A 6566-nucleotide genomic window follows, 5' to 3' on the forward strand; every position below is an offset into this window, starting at 1 on the left:
TGCAACGGCGCACTGGGAGGAGGGGAGAACGGAGGCCCCGAAGGCCTGCTGCAACCGGGGCGTGGGGATGCTACAAACAAGGCACCACGAAACGACGGTGAGCGGGCATCGCCATGGCCACAAAATAGATGGTGGCAGAGGGGGCTATGACACGGGAGCTGCAACGAGGAGTCAAGGCGCAAGGAGAGGAATCGGGGGTGCGAGCGAGACCAGAAAATTACTTGCACTCTGCTGAAGTTGGGCTTAAATAATTCCAAGCTAAATGACGTCTTCGGTTGTGATTGTCCATTTTTGCGGGACATGTGTACTTAGGACTTCTTATTTTTGAGTGTTTAAGCTGACATGATACTGTGCAAATTGGAAAATAGTCTCGGAAGAGTTAAAAAAGCAGTTTTACAAGATGTTGGAGCAAAGCCTTTGAGTCTGAGTCTGAGCTGAGGAGGTGAAGAACAAAATCTCTTAAAAAACGCGCCCAAGCTGTGGAGTTCGGACTGCACGTAGAGGAGAGCGGTGACCTATCAATATCTGCGGCAAGCCGGAGTAGCTACGTCGGCAACATGACTTGGTGGAAAGGCATCACGACCAGCATGCATATCGTTCTATTCTCTATTCAGGTATCACCAACATGACTCGGAACTGCTCTTTGAGTCCGTAGATGAGTAAGAGAGATTTGTATGCCGGCAGTGGCGGAGCCAGGAATTTTGTTTAGCCTCGGCAAAGTTGACCCTGCAACCTGATCTCAAAATGAACTACTATACTCTCTCCATCCCGAATTATTTTCACGGAAATGGATGTATCTAGAATCTAGACGTATGTTTAGTTCTAGATACATCTCACTACTAGGAAAAAGCCTACTAATGACACACCTAATTTGGTCATTAATGGCGCATCAGTGGTGCGCCATTAGTGCCACGCCATTAGTATATTTTACTAATGGCGCACCACTGGTGCGCCATTAGTATCTGGTATACTAATGGCGCACCACTGGATGCGCCATTAGTATATACAACAGTGCGCCATTAGTATGCCTCCCAGGGGGCCATGTATACCCAGGTGCTTTGGCATACTAATGGCGCACAACAGCAAGATGCGCCATTAGTAATTTCGGCATACTAATGGCGCACTGTCTAATGATGCGCCATTAGTATCCTTTGACATACTAATGGTGCATTGTGGTATGATGCGCCATTAGTATGAATATTAGTTTTTTTTTATTTTTTTATTTTCTGTTTTTTGCACATGTTACAAAATGTATAATTGGACAAAATATAGACAGCACACATCAACAACAGATTCATCGAATACAATAGAAGATTAGTCTCTGAATACAATTCATCATATTAGTCTCCGAATTGAAAAGACCGAACACAGATAGAACATTATATTACAAGTCTCGAGACCGCGAGTAGCGAGTTTGTCTTCACATTACAAGTCGATATCGATCATCTAAACTACCATCACATAGAAGAGAGCTGCGGTCATCATGATGAGCATCATCACGATGAAACTCGTCTTCATCCGGTTCCTCCAACGCTCCCTCCCCTCTCCCGCTAGATAGCGGGCGTATCTAGATTCGGCCTCGGCCCTAGTGGTGTACCCTTTGTAACTGTTACCGCTGAATCGGTGAACCTATCTCCGACACTCCTTCCAGTCGTCGTAGACTCCGGGAACCTTACCCTTGTACACGACATACGTCGGCATCGCTATGCACTAGCCAAACGAAACGTTAGTACCAATTCACAGACAATACATAAGCAATATATAAGTATGCAACAGAACGATCGAAAGAGAAAAGCAAGACATTAATAGCATCGATTACATCTAAGTTGAACGACTCTCGAAACCAAAGAGACATACTACAAGTTCATTAAAGTTTAATTACAACATGAGCCAATCGATATTTCAGAACTAGACACAGCATCACTGCTTTCGACTCGACTCAAGGGACCGGAGCGTGGATGAAGCCGCCGTCTATCGTGGGAGTCATGAAAGAACGGGCGTTGTCAGCCTGCATTTGTAGCATTGTGTCGATGTCACTGTTGGACGGTTGATTTCTGAGGTAGAAATGCCCCGAGGTACGAAGGACATCTTGATGGATGATTTCCGCAAACTCCGACTGGATGCGAAAGAATTCTTGTCGGAGGTCCGCGTCCTGGATTGCCGACACGCTCTTTGCCCAATCTTTGAGTTTACTCGGTAGCAGAAGTTAATGATGGTCCCGTACGATCGCCCGCATGTAATGGATGGCGTAGTAGGCACCCTTCTGACAGCCAGGCGGCTGCTTGACGCAGCAGAACGTCGTATTGTGGGAGAACACGTGCTTGCCGTACTTACGAATAGGCCTGGTGAAGGTGCCTCCAGATTTGGCGTAGCCGGGGAGAACATCATCAAGAACTTTCTTGACATTTGTGTAGTCTACGTTCGACTGACGGTCCGGGTCGAAATACGTGGCCATGGAATATTTGGGGCTTAGGAGGATGAGCGTGCAATGTGTGTCATTGCAGAAAACACGGAATGTTAAAAGAAAAACGATCGAAATCTAAGAATTCATATGTTACGGGCCGGTTGAGGGGAGGACTTACTCGGGAGAGTAAGGCACGAGGAAGTTATCCTTATCTTGGTTTGCTAGAATGACGCCTTCGAGGTAAGAACTCGCGACTTGCCGATCCCCAGCGCTGCCCAAGATCTTGGCACGCATGTAGAAGGGGTCGACTATCACGATGTCCGGGGTCTTGTCGCGAATGATCCGCATCTCCATACTCAGCGAAAATAGCCGAACGAAGGTGTAGTGCAGCGGATGAATGTTCATCATAGAGTGGATTTCATCAAACCGCAGGACGATCGTACGCCCGATGGAATTATCCATAAAGCCCTTGCCCTCTGGCACCTTGGCCGCAAAAACCGGGTATGCCACATCCTTCTCTCTGAGACGCCGCTTCTCCAAAGAAAGAACACTGTCATGTAGACTCCGCATAGCACCGGTTGCAGCATTGAGCATATTTGTCGGTAGCATCGCCCTACCCGCCACATGCACCCTCCTCGAGATATCCTCAGGTGAAGGTGGCCCGTCCTGAGCACGGATCGTACTCGGTGCCGGCTGGCTCGCACCCTTGTTAGTCTTTCTTTTGCGTGCCTTCTTCTTCTCCTGTAATGGGACCGAGTTCTGCTCACAGACCGCCTTCTTGAGTGTGTTTGGGCTGATAAAATTTCGCACCTCGCCTATCTGAGGCTCGGTGAAGTCGGCAGCTAGAGGCGTCTCCTGAGAGCTGAACGGCAGACGACGCCTGTTGCAACTTGGCTTCTCCGCGGTACCAGCTAGATCGCGCACGTCTTTTGTTGGGTTGGGTTTTTGAGAAGGAGCCCCCATGAAGTCGCCATCGTACCCATGTTCGGCAAAGTACTGATCGACGTTGCCAAATGTATCGTCGTCGTAGTCGTTCTGATCCTGTGCCATATGCATGTTTGGATCCAATGGCATAGGGATGTCCGGCACCGTTGCGGCGGTCTTGCCATGGGGCCGACTTGGCGCCGGCACGACTGGCGGTGTTGTCTTTGGGGTGGTGTCCCCCGCCCCCAAACGAATCTGGCTCTTCGGCCAAAGCAGGGGCCAGCTCAGGCAGGCGCTGAGGGTCATCACGTCATCATCGTCGGCCCCGACGGGTCGAATCGGAGGTAACAACTCGTCGCAGCCTGGCAGCACCCGAACCAGTTGAACCCTAAACAAGTTGGGTGGCATCTGGGTATCGTGGAACAAGGGGTTACCCGGTTGAACGATTTGGCCCTTGGCGACATTGACCAACTCGTTGTTCACGAAGTGCAGGAGAGTGCACGAAACGTCGGCGGCGCCCTGCGAAAACATGTAGGGCGTCAGGGATGCCCAGTCAAAGGCAAGGAGATGAAGTCCTCGGCCGAGAGGGGCTTAATTAGTTACCGTGATGATGGCGTCGAGCTCGGCTAATGTCGAGGCACCGCCAACGCGGGCGTGCAGTTGACGGAGGGGCCGCTTGCTGTAGAGGGGCCGGCCGGCGTACACCCGGGTGCATTAAGCTCCCGTGCCGGCGTCGGAGACACCAATGCCGCCTCCGCCGGAGACACCAATGGCCCCGCCATCGCATTCTGCGAGTTGCTGGCTGTGAAGCTAGGAATCGGGGGCGGTCCCTGTTGGCCGCCCGCAATCCACGCACTCAACCCCTGGATCAAGGTAGGCACAATGGCGGTGATCGGCGCTCCGAGTCGTTGTTCCACTTGCTCTCGGACAATCTCCGAAATCCGCGCCACCTGTGCCTTGAGTTCTTGAACCTCGCGCGCCTGGCTTTCCGAACTGGTCTTTTTCTCCTTCCGCACACCAGCGGTATAGTATGACCCCCATTTTGTGGACAAGCCTTTGCCGGCCACACGACCAGCTGACGTCGGCTTACTGAGCTTATCCTTGTTCTTCATTACATTCAACGCCCTATTTAGAGTGGTGTCCCAAGGGTTGCTCATAGTCGACCCCGCGCTACTGCTTTCAGTCGCCCGCGGAAGGAATGTGAACCATTTAGAAATTTGGCTTCATTAATTAGAATGCAACCATATGGAGCTAATTACGCGGGGGTGTATTCCTTACCAGAACAAGCTCAAGCGCCCTGGTCTTCGGATCCGTGGTAAGCTCCTTTGTTATCGGGTCCTCCTTGTACCGGGCCCTGACAAAGTTCCTGGTCTGCTTGTTACCGCTGTATTTCTCGAAGCGGGGCGGTAGGCCTTGCTCGGCACGCTCCGCGTCCTCCTTGTCCCATATAGGCTCCGCCACTCTGTAACCGCTGGGACCGAGTTTGTGTTCCCCTAAGTTCAGCTCTCACATTTCTTTCCCCCACTGACTTGATTGGGAGTTTGCGGTGCTCGAGCAATTGATCTTGAAGTCGTTGTAGTCATCTTCGGTGATCGAAGGATTTTTCTCCTTGATCTTCTCATAACTCTCACCTTTCTCGATCATTCTCTTCACATTGCTTTTCCAAGTAGATAGGGCCTTGCTCATCTTCGTGAGGGCAACATTGTTCACTTTATTCCCTTTGAGGCTTGTGTTTTCAAAAGCAGCGGGGAACTTGTATCGTTCGTGTAGCTTCGTGAAGAGGAGGTTGCGCAAATTCCCTCGGTCAGGATGCCTTAGGTTCTCGGTGTTGATCGAGACGGTGCTTCGGAGAATGCACCCGAGCTGAAGAGAGTACCCCTTGACTATTCGTTCGGGCGCCATTGGATTCCCGTCGGAGTCCACTTCAGTAACTTCCTCCTTGAGGGTGCGGAGCACGGTCGGGCGCCGGTCCTTCCGTTGCCTCTTCTGTTGGCTGCCATCTGTGCGTGCGCCGCCATCTTCAGTGGTGGCATCCTCGGCGGCACCATCAGTGGTGGCATCAGTGGGGTCATCCTCGGCGGTACCATCAGTGGTCTCAGGATCGATGGGGAAGGCGGCGTCCTCATACAAGTGAGGTTGTTCCTCCATCTCCTGGGACAGCTCCCAGAATGCCTTGCCGCCCGAACCACCGGCCTGATCGTTGTTGGCCATGTTTCTCTCTAAATAGGAACAAAGTTTGGTCAAAAAGTTGGTTATTGTCAAGGAACAAGATCATGGTCTCATCATTTAGGGTTTGTCGACACCGAGGCATCCTAAAAGCTAAGCTTTTATCATTGAGGGTTTTTTGACGCCGAGGCACCCTAAAAGCCTAAGCTTTCATCATTAGTCACAAGTACCCCGGCCCATGCATTAGTCACAAGTACCCCATATGTCCTATTTTTAGCAAAGTCATGCTAAAATTCACGGAAAATTTCAGCATGACCTTTGCTGAAAATAGGACATATGGAGTACCCGAATTTGCTGGAACGGAAGTTAATCGACATTCCAGCAAACTGAAGGGCCTCTCGGGTGGACAAGGCAAAAAAGGCCTCCATCACAACATGGAAAATACATTGGCATGCGAAGAGGTGAAACAATATATGCCGAGGCCTCTAGAGACATAGTAGCAGTTTCTAACATATTACACTGACAACTGAACTGTCACAAGTAAGAGACCTCATTAGGCTAAAAGCCAAAGCTAGCCCACAAGTACTTGTGAACTGAATCTTGCAAGTCCAAACCCATTGCTTGAACAAGTCAGAAAACCAAATCCATTTACAGTACAAGTCAGAAAACAGCTCAAAATCCCCACAGCCCAACGCAATCAATACCAACTAACCTCAAAGTCTGCTGACAGAAATAACGATAGATTGAAATAGTTGAGTACTGTTGAAAAATGACAGGTTAAACTAACCTCAAAGTCTGCTGACAAAATCAATACCAACTGATTGATCGCGGCCGGCCAGTTTATAATCAACGGGAACTATAAGATTTAAAAGAAAACCAATTAAATAGGTAGTCGGTAAGTCGATCGGCATAAGCAATGGTTCACACGTCACCTATAGAGGACAGTAAAAGTACACTAATAAAACTCAGGAAAGAAGAAGTAAAAGTACCCTCAAAACAAGTATTAACAGACTAGTACTGTGTAAATTTGGAAATAAGCAATAAAGCTAACCGGGGATCTGGAATTGCACGG

This window comes from Triticum dicoccoides, chromosome 1B (assembly GCF_002162155.2).
Source record: "Triticum dicoccoides isolate Atlit2015 ecotype Zavitan chromosome 1B, WEW_v2.0, whole genome shotgun sequence".
Taxonomy (NCBI): domain Eukaryota; kingdom Viridiplantae; phylum Streptophyta; class Magnoliopsida; order Poales; family Poaceae; genus Triticum; species Triticum dicoccoides.